Source organism: Bos indicus, chromosome 2 (assembly GCF_029378745.1).
Source record: "Bos indicus isolate NIAB-ARS_2022 breed Sahiwal x Tharparkar chromosome 2, NIAB-ARS_B.indTharparkar_mat_pri_1.0, whole genome shotgun sequence".
Classification (NCBI taxonomy): Eukaryota; Metazoa; Chordata; class Mammalia; order Artiodactyla; family Bovidae; genus Bos; species Bos indicus.
Window position 1 is genome coordinate 35,008,056 of NC_091761.1, and position 15,918 is coordinate 35,023,973.

At 36.2% G+C, this 15,918-nt stretch overlaps 1 protein-coding gene across 2 annotated transcripts in view; it reads right to left on the reverse strand.

Moving 5' to 3' along the window:
• Positions 1–15,918, reverse strand: part of PSMD14 (proteasome 26S subunit, non-ATPase 14) — a 107,434-nt gene that overhangs the window by 53,606 nt on the left and 37,910 nt on the right. The window contains exon 4 of one of the 2 annotated variants that reach the window (XM_070804295.1): positions 13,096–13,133. The exons of the other annotated variant lie outside the window; for it this stretch is intronic. The gene's annotated coding sequence lies outside the window, so the exon portion shown is untranslated. The remainder of the gene's footprint in view (positions 1–13,095; positions 13,134–15,918) is intronic. 2 annotated transcript variants of the gene reach the window in all.

Sequence of the window (15,918 nt, forward strand, 5' to 3'; positions counted from 1 at the left end):
GAAATAAATATGAAAAATGTTCAACCTCACTAGTTGACCTCCTTTAATTAAGAAATGCCAATTAACACATTAAGACATTGTTGTTGCTGTTGTTCCTATCAAACAAGCTTTACAATGCCCAATTTTGGAGCGGGTATGATAAAAGACACACACTCAGCACTACTGGTGGGAAAGTGAATTAGTACAATCTATCAGAAAAGCAACTGAGCAATGTACATCAAGAGCCTTACAACTGCACAAACTTTTTAACCTGCTTTTGCACTACTAGAAATTGTTTAAGTAAATAAACAGAGATGTTAGCATGAACCAGAACATTCATGATAAACCTTTTAATAATGCAGATAAACCTGAGAACAAAACAACCAATAATTTAAAAATACTGTTTAAAACTCCTTCTCTGTGATCTCAGATGACTCTAGCCATCTTAATTATCAATATTACCTTAAGTTAAAACTACCCTAGCCTGCTGCTATATTGAATGAATATTTTTAACTTCCAATATTGAAGAAACTGATAAAAAGGAGTATGGCTGTTCAGTACATTCACTGGAGGCAGAGTTCTCTCCCGTCCTGGAGGCTCATGATAACAGAGGGAAATTACGAGCAATCACACAAGCTTCTACGTTTAACAGTGCAAAGTATTTAAGAACACTGAAGGATGAGGTCTTTTTTTGACTGGCTTTTGACTATATGTAAGGGAAATCAGCCCTGGGTGTTCTTTGGAAGGAATGATGCTAAAGCTGAAACTCCAGTACTTCGGCCACCTCATGCGAAGAGTTGACTCATTGGAAAAGACTCTGATGCTGGGAGGGATTGGGGGCAGGAGGAGAAGGGGACGAGAGAGGATGAGATGGCTGGATGGCATCACCGACTCGATGGACGTGAGTTTGAGTGAACTTCGGGAGTTGGTGATGGACAGGGAGGCCTGGCATGCTGCAATTCATGGGGTCGCAAAGAGTCGGACACGACTGAGCGACTGAACTGAACTGAACTGAAAGGATTCCACTTCAGAGTTCTTCACTCTCAGAATCTGAGCGACCAGTGTGGAAAAGTGACTTAATATCATATAGGAAATATCCAAAAGAACTTAATAAAGCTTGGAAAAGAGAAGGTACAAAACAGCCATCTTCAAAGATACGAAGAGTTGTTAGACAAAGTTCAGACTAACAGCTCTTAAAGTGCAGTCCCTAAATCAGATACATCAGCACCACCTAGTAATTTGTTATAAACGTACATTCCTACTGAATCAGAAATTCTGGGAGTAGAGTCCAGAAATCTTGGTATTTAGAAAGCCCTCCAGGTGATTCTGATGCCTGCTAAAACTTGAGAACCCTGACTTAGACCACATAGTTTGTAGAACTACAGGTAAATGGAATAAAGCTTATGGGGAGACTGAATTTGGGCTCCATATAAGAAAAAGCTTCTACTGGTCCAAACTATCTAAAGAGTTGCAGTTAATGAGTTCCCTGTAATTGCAGTTATTCAAACATAATTGGTTCAAGTGGGGAATGTGTTACAGAAGGGTTCAAATATTTGATGACTAATTAAATATTTTGGGGTTTGTTTCTAACTTAGTATACTACCAATTATCATATTGTTTTCCAAGGGAGCCATCTCAAATTCAACATCTTCAAAAATCAAACTTACAATTCTTTCTCTACAAACTAACCTTCCCAACTTATTTGAATCTTAAGTCTCAAACTAGAAACCTAGGCAAAATTTTCAATGACTCTCCTTCGGTCCTTATAGTCAATACATCACCAAGTTTTATCAATTCTTTTGTTATTCTGCAGTATGACAGAGATATATTTTAAAATTCATTTTTGGGAAAAGAGTTTCAAGAAAATACCAGTTCATTTCTAGTTAAGTAAGTCTAGGATATCATGAATATCCACTCTACCCCTCAAATTCATGTCTAAGAAAAATCCTGGAGTGGAAAAAAATCTGTTTATCTTCGTTTAACCTGAATTTTTCCAATTCATTCCATGGTCCACATGGTCCTCTCAGAGAAAATCTGGACTTTCCTTTTCAGGCTGTGAAACAATTTATCATTTTCTCAAATGTGAGGCAGAGATCAAGCTCAGGTTCCAAATAACATTTAAGTATTTACCATGGGTCTAGCACTAAAGCTTCAGGAAGCTTATATTGTAGTTGGAAAGGCAGATTAAACACACATTGGCACAGACTATCAGAAATAAAATACAATTTTTGACTTCTAGCAATGTGCTCTTTCCACTATAGCATACCATCCCATTTTCAGATGGCCAAATCTACTTATTCTGGAGGCTTAGTTCTTTTCCTTTGTTTACAATTTTAGAATCCTCTGCCACCTGGATCCATTTCCTATTAAAGAAAACAGAAATAAGTCTTGAGAATAAATAGATGTTCTTTCCACCTGAAAGTTAGTATGCCCACTGAGAACAGGGAACATCTCTGGGCTTCCCTTTATTTACTGAAATCTAGATAGACACAGGGGGCTTAGCAGAGCAAAAGGCACTACTGAATTTACTTATAACACAGTATGTACACTACCATGAAAACAAAAATATGCCTTTTTATTAAAACATATTGTAAGAAACAAGTCACATATAACATTTAGGGCTGTTTTTTTAATCAAAGCTTCCCTGGTGGCTCAGATGGTAATGAATCTGCCTGCAATGCAAGAGACCCAGGTTCAAGCCCTGGATCAAGAACTCTGTAGAAGGAAATGGCAACCCACTCCTGTATTCCTGCCTGGAAAACTCCATGGGCAGAGGAGCCTGGTGGGCTACAGTCTATTGGGTTGCAAAGAACCAGATGCGAATGAGCAACTAACCCTTACACAAATGGTAGAAAAATAATAAAACAAGCACAGTTCATAAAATATCACCTTATTCAAATGATTAAATCATGGCTGTGTGTGTGTGTGTATGTGTGTGTATATAAGCATACAAAATTACTTGAGTATTACTTTAATATATTTTAAAGAAATAAGTAAATATACTCAATAAAATAGGACTTCAATTTTTTAGTAGAGATATCAAGTAAGTTGTCAAGATACTTGAGGTGCTAGATGGCTACACCCTAAGCAAATAGAGATATCCAGGTATAGCTCTATTTCAAGTGTTAAACAACTGAAGGGAAAAAACCGTGCGAGTCATGGGATTCAAAGAGGAGAAATATACATGAAGTGGTAATGGGCAAAGAGGGACTTTCAGGATTGGGAGGTGCCATCCAGGAAAAGAGACATAGGATGGTTTTCATTCCTCAACCACAGAAAGTTTCCAAGTCCCTTTACCCCTATCCTCCTGTCTCAAATTTACAACCCTATGACTTTAGTCAGAAACAAAAGATTTTACAATTAGAAACTGATACAAACTTTAATGTTAGATTTAAATCACCTGTTAGGCTATGTTTACGTTCAACTAAAATGAACATCATAGTGACTGCATATAATGACAAATTATGTATCTTCCATTCAAAGGATGAAAAATATCTGAATAAATGTACAGAATTTAAATTACTTCAATTATCTTTCACTTTACTGAGAATTTATTATGTTTATAAAGAACTAGGCAAAATGCTAGCTAAAGTAAAAAAAATGTTAAATGATATAAATGATACAATGATATAAATCAAACGAAAATCTTGGCCCCAATATTTTTTGAATTTCAACAATTTGCTTAGGATATTATTATTACAAAAATAAACAATGAAGAAAATGTTTCTTTCTCGTGCTTAATCAACAGCATAGCTCTAAAACTCCCAACTTAGATGGTATGTGAACTATTTAAGTTAACTCTGTTGACCTTATAACAACTCTGCTGCTACTGCTAAGTCACTTCAGTCGTGTCCAACTCTGTGCGACCCCATAGACGGCAACCCATCAGGCTCCCCCATCCCTGGGATTCTCCAGGCAAGAACACTGGAGTGGGTTGCCATTTCCTTCTCCAATGCAAGAAAGTGAAAAGTGAAAGTGAAGTCGCTCAGTCGTGTCTGACTTTTAGCGATCCCATGGACTGCAGCCTACCAGGCTCCTCCTCCATCCATGGGATTTTCCAGGCAAGAGTACTGGAGTGGGGTACAACTCTCTAACCACCATGATAAAGTTCAGAAAGTCTTTATTTTTTAAAGATTGAATATGATATGACAAACTTCAAGGTGCTTTAAAAAACAACTATTAGAATTACTAAAGACATTTTAATAACTAAAGTGGTATTAAGCAAAAGAAAAAAAAAACTAAATTGGTCTGTACTTCACACAATAAATACATACATAACTCACAAAAGATAAGCAAAATAAGAAATATCCGAATATTCTACAACCTTATAGTCTATTGTCAAAACTTAAATGGATGCTAACAATTTGAAAATTGGAAGAAAACTGGAGAATGATTTAGTTACATACTACTATAAAAAGACATGGAACTAAAATGCACATACCCCTCTTACAAACAGGGCTTCCCTTGTGGCTCAGCTGGTTTAAAGAATCGACCTGCAATGCGGAAGACCGAGGTTCAAACCCTGGGATGGGAAGATCCCCTGGAGAAGGAAAAGGCTACGCGTTGCAATATTCTGGCCTGGAGAATTCTATGGACAGTATAGTCCATGGGGTTGCAAAGAGTCAGACATGACTGAGTGACTTTCACTTTCACTCATACAAATAAGAAATTGAAATAATTGCTTTTGCTGTATAAGTCCATAATACTCAAATCCTACAGGCACAAAGTTAAAATCACTTTAAGTAAGCCTGACTCTTTTTTTTGCCACTTCATTTTTTTAATTGAAGGACATTTGCTTTACAGAAGTTTGTGGTTTTCTGTCATACATCAACAAGAATCAGCCATAGGTACACCCATGTCCCCTCCCTCCTGAACCTCTCTCTCATTTTCCTCCTCATCCCACATGACTTTTTAAAGTTAAGTTTGTTTAGAATGAGGTAGGGTAAATTCATACCTTTAAACTTACTAAGAGTATAAGTCAGCTATCTAACAGAATTGCAAGGTAAAACAGGTAAGCCACAGGCACAAGTAGTGTGACTGACCTTTTATACATTCATGAAGATCTACCTGACCAGTGATATAACACCTATCAGGAACTCCACAAGGGCGTCAAACTCTGTACAACTGAGTTTTAATCTGTTACATTTTGATCTGTTTTGATCTGGTACATTTAGTAAAACAAACTGTCATCCAGGTCCACAAATTGTAAATGTGGTTAAATTAAAAGAGATATAAGTTGTTTTTGTGGGACTTAACCACCTGCCCTCATTAGAAGGTTAAAATCTGATCCAGCATAGAAAGCCATGACTTTTACTTGGGCAGCCCTTGTTGACTAAGTGCTTAAAAAAAAAAAAAAAAAAGGCATTTACCATTATAACAGGATAAAAACTAACACCTCAAAGTGTTACCTACTCAGGCCTTTTAACAAATTTGTTAACACTATTAGTTATATTACTCCACCTTTCTCTTAGTGTGAACTGGTATCAATTATTTAGCCAATTCTATAATGTTATTAAAATACCTGCTGATTAAACATGAACCAAAGTGTCACTTAAAAAGAAATGTAAAATAAGTAACATCACTGAATTGCAACAGTCCAAAAAAATCTAAAAATATAAGTTACCTTGGGCAATGACATAAAACATTTCTAGACTTATTTAAAAGTTGTTCTAGGATTAAAATATTACATGGATTTATTTATTTTTATAATGGCTATTTTAAAGAGTATATTTGGTCCTGCATTATAGAATTATCTTTTAGGTCTGCTAAAATGTTTTTCAACACAAAAAAACATTTTATTAACAAATGAAGGTGACTATTCTAAAAAATAAAATAAAACCTAAACATATATTACATAGCTGACAGGAAATAAATCTTAATTTCTGGCATTGCAATACAGCCCTTCACAAATTCCGTCAAAAATTTAAAAATTTGATGAAACCACCATCTTCAGTTTCCTCAGTTAAAAACCCCTAGGCAGGGGGTACCTGAACAGAAAAGAAGAAAATTCAAACATATACAAATAACTACCACTGTACTGTTTATCTCTTACCGAGCAAGGTAAGAAACAACCTTTTAATACTTTAATTTTGTGAGTATTAAACAACTAGTGTGAAAAACAAGCTGCATGTAAACTATTTCTACTGCCTGAGCTTCAATGACTAGCTGAGGCAACCTGTTATAGGAGGTGTTAATTGGCAAGAGGAGTACAAGTCAGAAGCATGTTCCCCATCGTCCTAACCCAGCAAGGCTAGGTCATTAAAGTGGAAATGAATTCTTTCATGTCGACTTAACCCTTTCAATGCATGCTTTCAGCTGTTTTCTCTCAATTAATTTTAAAAACTTGTTACTTTTTAGAATTTAAAAAAAAATGGTCCAAAAAAAGGTCCTTTGGCTGACAGTTCCAATGTCTACATTATTCAGAAGAAAAGAACAGAGCAAGTTAATTGCATTGTAATATTGCAACGCTCCTCTCTGAAAAACATGTAAACTAAACATATTTGCTTATTTTAACACTGAAAAAAGATACAGGATATAGTGTTTAAAATTAGCTCAGAACCATTTAGTCATATAGGGCTCTGATTTACAATTCTGTTTAAGATACATGGGCTAACTCATAATGATAACTTAAGTATCTTAACCTTGGGACACAGTAGTAATAATTTTTTTAATTTCCACAATGTTCATATAAGAATCTCCATTATGAAAATGTTTTGAAACATATATAAGTTAAACACCTTTCTAATTAAGTTTCATTATTCTGATAAGGTGCAGAGTCAAAGCATATCCTGATGACTGGTTGCCAAAAAGCCAAAACTCCTTTTATGGCATGATCTCAGAGGTTTCCAGATGGCACATTAATTCTTAAAAAAAAAAAAAAGACAAAAAGAAGGAAAGAAGAATAAGAATAGGAATTTTAAAACAATGATGCATTGCTTTTGAAATGCCATATGTATAAATACTAATATTCCCATATAATAAGCATTATAGCCATTTAACACTCAATTACATAAATAATATTCTAAATATTATGATTAAAAAATTAACACACATATACTACATTTTTCACCACTGAATAATCTTGGAGGTATTTTCCTTAATAAAAATATTATCAGAGTAAGAACTAAACATTAGTAAATCTATAATGCCTAAAACTATGACTCGTGATAAATCAATAAAAAATTACCAGCATGACAACAGAGACGTAATTTCATCTACTGTTGTACAGTGGAGCTCTCAAGTAACTCTAACCAACAATACACTTAACTAAAAACTTGATCAGCAAGGGTTGAGATAATAGTAGGCAATGTAATGGTTTGAAGATGTCAAAAAATGAGAATTATACACGCTATATTCCTATACCCTAATATTTATTCTTTTCCTCTCTTTTATCATTCATCTTCTTCTTTCAAGTCTTTTCATCATTGACACACTCAGTTCCTGCCTCTCTGGAAACTGACATTTTCCCTTAGGTCTACTGAGCTCATCCAATATAGCAAACCTAAGGAACTATCCTGGAGTCAACATTTTGAGAATACAAAAATTTCAGTGGGGAACAGGCAGTGGGGTGAGGCAAGGTAGCAGTCAGGGAAAAGGGGAGGTAACACCATTACTTGTTTATAAAGACACCTGATAAGTAACACAGGGACTGGTGGCCTAGTGAATAACGCCGAACTGTGACATTTCTTTCTCTTTAAGACCACTCCTGATACTCACTTTGAAACAGTTTTCACCTACTTAAAAACCTGTGTGTGTAAAATATGCCATAAGCACCAACCACTTTAACCATTTATGAAATTCGTCTTATTAGAACAGGGACCAACTGTCTCCCATTCTGGGTGACTTTCACTCTGACCCATAGCAATGAAGAAGGAACAAGTACAATGCTTAACTACCTCTGTTATAAAGAAGCATAATTCATAGAGGACTGCTTAGTTAAGCTTTTAATTTCCACAATATCCATACAAGAATCCTTATTATGAAAATGTTTTGAAACATGTATGAGTTAAACACCTTTGTAATTAAGTTTCATTATTTTGATAGGGTGTGCTGTCAAAGCATATCCTGATGACTGGTTGCCAAAAAGCCAAAATTCCTTTTATGGCATGATCTCAGAAGCTATAACTTCAAATGTTTAGGAGTGGCTAAAACATGCTATCTTTTATAATTGGACATAGGGTCCCAGAATCAAGGAGAATCTCAAAAGTCCTACAACAGAGCATTAAGGTATTAGAACTGTTTCAAAACAGACCCTACAATTGACTTTAAAGCTTTTATAGGCGCTGATGGCCCTTTTTCCTTTTGTACTGTTCAACTATTTATGTATTTAAATTACAAAACATGTAAAATACAGTCAGCCACAAACAAACTGGTTGTTTTGGGAAGCATCCATAATTAAGTAGCTGCTCATCTTCTATAGTATGCAAAGTCATGTATGGAATGTTATACACACATACAAAGAGTGCATGTTTTATTTATTTACTCAACCACCACAGACCTGAGAGCCCAATGCCATGTACTGGTTATACAAAGGTAAACAGGCCCCTGCCCTTAAAAGGTTTACAAACCAGAAGGCAGGCAAGAAAAACTATAAAAGCACCACAAAAGCATATATTGTGGATACAGAAGTCAGAGAACAATGCAAGTTCAATCCCTGGGTCAAGAATATCCCCTGGAGAAGGGCATGGTAACCCATTCCAGTATTCTTGCCTGGAGAATCCCATGGACAGAATAGCTTGGTGGGCTACAGTCCACAGGGTCACAAAGATTGGGACTCAACTGAAGTGACTTAGCACGCACGCACGGATGCCCTGAATATGTTTACAAACCAGAAGGCAAGCAAGAAAAACTATAAAAGCACCACACAAGCATATATAGTGGACACAGAAGTCAGAGTTATGTACTTGATACAATCTTCCCTTATGCTAAGAACTGAAAAATATGTAGAACTTATCCAAGCAAAACAAAAAGGAGAGGAGTGGCAAGGAAAGGCATCCCAAGCAAAGAAAATAACACATTTAAAGGCATAGAGACACAAAAAAAGCCATTATCCTGCACACTACCATTCAAAAAAATTTTTTTAAATAAAATGGGCTGAAGATCAAACCAGTCAATCCTAAAGGAAATCAACCCTGAATATTCATTGAAAAAGACTGATGCCGAAGGTGAAGCTCCAATACTTTGGCTACCCAATATGAAGAGCCAACTCATTGGAAAATACACTGATGCGGGGAAAGATCTGAGGACAAGAGAAGGGCGAGACAGAGGATGAAATGGTTGGATGGTATCAATGACTCAATGGACATGAGTCTGAGAAAACTCCAGGAGATGGTGAAGGACAGGGAACCCTGGCATGCTGCAGTCCACAGTGTCTCAGAGTCAGACACAACTCAGCAACTGAACAACAAATGGATTCTTAAGCAGCCAAACATGAGTTAATACTGCTTCCATTTCAATGAGTATTTTACTGAAGATGTGACTTTTTTCAAAGACCATTTTTAAAAGAAGTGCCTTTTCTTATCCACACTTTAGCCTTTTATGAAAAATGTTCAGCACTTCAGAATACAAATCAGTCTGGAGTTCTCTGACATGCTTAAAAGACACAGTTGTTAAGACAATAGAGAAGATGATGTGCTTTCCATACAAAATGCTGTCATACAGTAAGTAATATGTAGTATCTCTTTGGTTTATGGTATTTGCACAAATATTCTATCTGACTCAATCTTGAGGCCAAGGGCTATTTCTATTTAACATATCAAGTTCTCAAAATATTTTTTTTTTCTGTAAGTATTTATAAAAAGCTGATTGTGTGATATCCAAGCAATGGGTACCCCTGGAAGAGAAGACACAGTTCAAGACTGTGATTAGTTGGATTACTGATCAGAGGAGCTGAGGGTTAAATGGATGCTACTGTGATCAGCTGTTAGAGCCACTAAGCAGTCATAAGAGCCAGGCTCTAGAGGTGTTAACACAGAATACTAATAACCTTGCCTGTTTGGGTATATCCTGCTTTATATTTTTTCAAATATGTTATTTATCTCATCTAATGAAAGAAGAGAAAGACCAAGGAATGATATATAAGAAAAAGCACCATACATACAGAGGAGAGGGATTTCAAAAAACTTGGAGTGAATAGGAGAGGAAAAAAAAAAGGACTTGGGAAAACTGTGTGCTAGGAACTATGACAGGAGCTAGATATATGATGAACCAATTCCATGCTGTGCTAGTCTTTAAAATGGAGGTAGGAGACAGGACAATTATACAAGTAAATAAACCTCAGGCCACATCCCGAATCTCCAGAATCTGAATGCCTCTTACCACCCACATAATAGCACTCTGGTGATAACTATAAACATTACATGAACATAAAATCCATCTATATCTCCCCTTTAACTAATTTTGCTTTTATTCTTATTAGAAATTATCTGAGATCTTCTTTCCTTCCTATTACCTTGTTTAATCAAGACCTGATATTACTATACAAAGTGGAAATTCAAATCAATACAGCTATAGTAACACTATATGTAGCCTATCTACATGGCGGGTTACACCCTGCCCAAAGAGCAACAATATAAGACTACCAAAAGCCATTACAGCAATCAGTTATTCACTGAAAATTAAGCATCCTAACATTTTAGTCTCAGTGGGACTAGTTTTCTTCTGAGTATAGACCACTGAAGTTCATCCTCAAGTAGGGCTGCAAAATAAACTATTAGTTAAGTCTGAATTTAGATAAATGAATACTTTTATGTACATCCCATACAATATTTGGGACATACTTACATTTTTAAAATATTTATTGTTTACCTGAAATTCAAACTTAACTGGGCATCCAGTATTTTTCTTTGTGAACTACGACAACCCTATTCCCAAGTAACAAGTAGTTTCTGTTCTAAGTCCATATTCTAACTCTCTCCCCCATTTCACTTGTTCTGTGTAGCTTAAGCCAGAGGCAACTTTATATTATTACACACACCAACAGCTTTTTCAAAATGAACTGTTACCTCTTTGTCTTCAATTAAGTAATAAAGTGTTCTTGCCAAAAGGTCACTAAGTTTCCTCTTATAGGGAAAAAAAAAAGCACATGAAATTTATATCTTAATGATACACAAATCATATTTTTATTCTTATTGGAAATCAGCATCTACTTTGAAATATCTTCTCTCTCTAAATGTTAAAATAATCATTCATTAAATAACAAATGCGCGTTTTACTTTAGATAAGAAAATACAGTTCTGAGCACATTGTGCACACGACCCTGCTGGTGGGCTCCGCTGCTGACACTGGACTCACCAAGCATACCCAGAGCCACACTCCCTAGTGCCACTAGATTTTCCCTGCGACACACTCTTCTCGTCGTGTTGAGTCCCCATTAAGTAAAACACTGTATAAGGGCTTGGGATTCGCTTGCTCGTAACTTTGTGCAGCACTGGGTCAGTACTCTGCATACTACCATTGCTCGTTGACAGACTACCTAATAGAAAAGGCTACTATCATAACTGAGAGAATTCCACACTAGAGAAACAGGATCCTGCACACACACACAAAGATGCTCAATAAATAACTCCTCAATCTCTTTATAAATAAGTGCAGTTTCGGTTTTTATTTTTTTGATCACTATCTCACCCACAAACATGCCAAGAAAGGCGTTCTGATGCCTCTGTGAGCCAAGCAGACATGAAAATGCCAAAGGCAATCCTATGCTTGTGTGGTCTCCATTAAGAATTGTAGATCCCTTCTCTCGGGAGAAGTATATCCACAAGGCCGAATAAATAAGAGGCTAGAGAAAAGGAAGCTAACAACTCAATGGACATGAATTTGAGCAAACTCCGAGAGATAGTGAAAGACAGGGAAGCCTGGCTTGTTGCAGGTCACGGGGTCGAAAGAGTTGGACATGACCTAGCAACTGAACAACAGAACCTACTTAGAAAGAGACGAAGAAACTGAGATAGGAAACCAATGAGGCAGCAGACTGGACACAAGGCTTATTACTATTTAGGGAATTAAATCCGCCTTAGGCCTAAGAGTAGAAAGTTGCCTCCCTGGCAAGAGAGGCCAGTGAGGCAGTCAGGTGAGCAGCTGAGAGGGAATGAAAGCAAAGTGGCGACTATCCACACAGCAAACAACTAATGCTTTTATCTAACCACTGTTAGTTTCTTTTAAAACTTATTGAGGAGTCACAAAAGACTGTGGTACACTCACTAAACAGCTTATGAAATAAAACATCACTGAAAGTTAGGCTGAAGCTTCTGCATCATCCTCCTGACTGACTGCACCCTCTCCATGACCCCTGTTGTAGCCATTATTCTAATTTTTGGTGATTATCATGCATTTCCTCATACTTTCACTATGTAAGCAGATATAGATAATATATTGTAGTATTTCCATGTTTTAAAATTATATATTAAAACTTAGAACATATTTATTCCTCTACTTGCCTTTTTCCTCTAGTATGTTAATATGGATTAATCATGCAGATATGAGAAGATCACCGACTTTACAAAAGCCCCATTGTTAAGCAAAGTTATATATTTTCCTCCTGATGGACAATTAGGTTGTTTTCAATTTTTTTGATATTATAAACTACATATCAGCAAACTGGGGCCTGTGGGAGAGCCAGCTGACTGTTTTTGAAAATGAAGTTTTGTTGGAATACAGCCAGGCACATTCATTTTGTATTATGTATGGCTGCTTTAACACTACAACGGCAGGATGAAATTGAGTGGTTGCAACAGAAACCATTTGGTCCACAAGTCTTAAAATATTTACGACCCAGACCTTTAAGAAAGGAGTACCAAGGGGTTATAAACAATACTGTTGTGAATGTCCTTGCACCCACATGGGACACCTTCCCTAGGAAATATAATTAGGAAAAGATCTCTCAGAATGCAGGGTTAGCAAATCTTTACCATTACTAGATTTTACCAAAACGCACAAGATGGCTGTACACTACTTCTAGCTTACACAAATGGTTTCCTTCTTCTAATATTCCTATCTTTTGCCCATTTAAAAACATCGCTTTCTTACTGATTTATAGAAACGAAATACATATATTCATGACTAGTGTTTTGTCCATTATATGTTAGATATATATATCTTTCCCAATCTGTGGCTCACCACTTTGCTTTTTACATTTCTTCATGCCTCAGTTTTATCTGAAAAAAAAAAATGAAGATTGTAACAATAATCCAACTTCATATAATCGCTGAAAAGACTGAATGAGTTAATATATTTAAAATATTTAGAACAGTGCCTGGCACATCTAAGTGTTCCACAAATATTAACTACTTAATATTATCTACTTATTTTATCATATCATAAAGGGAAACAAATTTTATGTTTCAATGTAAATTTATCACTGTCCCTTTAGTATTCTTGCTATCATATTTAAGAAATTCTGCCCTACACATTTAATTTTATGTGTTAATAAAGCAATAACCTATCTTGTTTATTTAGTACCTCTGAAAGCTAAAAAAGAACAGCACTTTCTGTTAATTTGATTTCAATTATTATTCACTGTCAGCATATTTTCTTAAAATCTAAGTACAATTCTAATGCTGATCTCTTTAAAGTTCCAATAGAAAGGAGAATCCCCTCCAGAATCTCCAGTCCCACACCATTTTTCTTATTAAAAAGTAAATAAAAGAGGCATCTGTTTACATTCAAGAGAGAGTAATAAAGGACTATATTTACATTCCCAACAGAAACAAAAAATAGACAAAACTATATAAAAGAAAAGCTTGTAAGACATTGTTGATGAGGCAACAAAAGACAGTGACCTCTGAGAACTTGGAAAACAAAGGAGGTAAACCCTGCTACTACCCTAGTTTGTTGCTTTGAGAGTTTCCAAGCTGCAGTGCAGGGGGAAGGAAACCAGGCAGTCTACTGAACTCTCTCAACTGAGATGTTAAGAGCTGAGATTACTGGGAGACCAAAGCAGCAAGAGTCATCGTCAAAGGGTACCAGAGAGAAAATAGCCGCAAAGAGAAAAAAAACCTTGGGATCTTCTGAGGCTCCTCCTTGAATAATCAACTGAGTACTGATCAGTTCAATTGTATGAGGACACTGCATGAGGGCGGGAAAGAGCACCAAAAAGACCAGAGAGAGGAGGACCCACCCCTCACACAGCACTGGTGACAAGGCTTAGTCCCATCGGCCAAACAGAAAAACGTTAGAATGCACAAGGCATTGATTATAGACAGAAAGGCCTTGCCTCAATAGTGGAAAAAAACGAGTCTAAGACTAAGCACTGCTCCAGTCTCACCTAACAAGTTATAAAAGCAAAACTAGAAAGACTCAAACAGGTTCCAAAGAATTTAACTGCATCCCATAACAAATATCAAGAATATTTCATAAGAATAAAAAACAGCCAACATACAAGGCAAAACTCACAACGTCAGGCCCTAGTTAAAAAAATGACCAGGCATGCACAATTAGGAGATAAATCAATTAATTAAAACCAATCTAGAATAAACAAAGATGGTAAAAATTAATAGACAAGGATATTAAAATCTTATTATAACTGTCAAAAAGTAGAGACATGAAAGACATAAAAATGACCCAAATCAAACTTCTTCTAATGAATGCCACAATTCATCAGTGGCAACAGGATAAAGTATGCATGAATCTAGAGACACTCAGGGGAGCTTTATCTTTAGGGTGTCCACAGATGGTCAAAAAGTGAAAAAAAAGCTGTAAGATGAAAAATACATTGGATAGGATTAATGGAAGATCAGACATTGTACAGGGGGAAAAAAATGAGTGAATTTGAAGACACAGCAATAGGAAATGAAACCAAAGAATTGGAAATAAAATTAACATAGCCATCAAAAACAACAGGACTACTACAAAAACAAAAATATACATGTCACTATGATTTTTGAAAGGGTGGAAAAGGTGGTAGAACAGAAAAAATATTTTTTAAAAATTTCAAACTTTGTTGAAACTTGGTGAAAATAATAAACCTACAGATATGGGAAGCTCAGCAAAACATTAAGCACAAGAAATATGAAGAAACCTACATCACTACCCATCATAACTAAAAATAAGCGATAAGAAAAATCTTTAAAGTATTGCAGAATAAGGAGAGATACAAAGACAATGAAACAGATTTGAAAGTTCAGAAATAAATTCTAACATTTATGATTAATAAATCTTTGATAAAGGAGCCAAGACAATTCAACAGGGAAAGTCTTTTCAAAAGATGGTGTTGAGACAACTAGACATCATCCCCACCTCACATCATGCACAAAGTGGATCACAGAACTAAATGTAAGAGTTAAAATCATAAAGCTCTTAGAAGAAAGTAGAGGAGTAAATCTTCATGCTATGCTATGCTATGCAAAGTCACTTTGTCGTGTCCGACTCTGTGTGATCCCAGAGATGGCAGCACACCAGGCTTCCCCGTCCGTGGGATTCTCCAGGCAAGAACACTGGAGTGGGTTGCCATTTCCTTCTCCAATGCATGAAAGTGAAAAGAGAAAGTGAAGTCGCTCAGTCGTGTCAGACTCCTAGCGACCCCATGGACTGCAGCCCACGAGGCTCCTCCATCCATGGGATTTTCCAGGCAAGTATACTGGAGTGGGGTGCCATTGCCTTCTCCGAAATCTTCATGAACTCTGGCTAAACAATGATTTTTCAATACAACATCAAAGCACAAGTCATAGGACTTGCCTGGCTTCCACTGTAAGGGTCACATGTTAGATCCCTGGTCTGAGAACTAAGATCTCGCATGCCACACAGTGCAGCCAAAGGGGGAAAAGCACAGGTCATAAAAGAAGACTGATCATCATTAAGAAAGTGAAAAGACCAGAAACTATAGAACTCTTATAGGAAAACATAGGCAGAACTCTCTCTGACATAAATCACTGCAAGATCCTCTAGGACCCACCTTCCAGAGTAACAGAAATAAAAACAAAAATAAACAAATGGGACCTAATT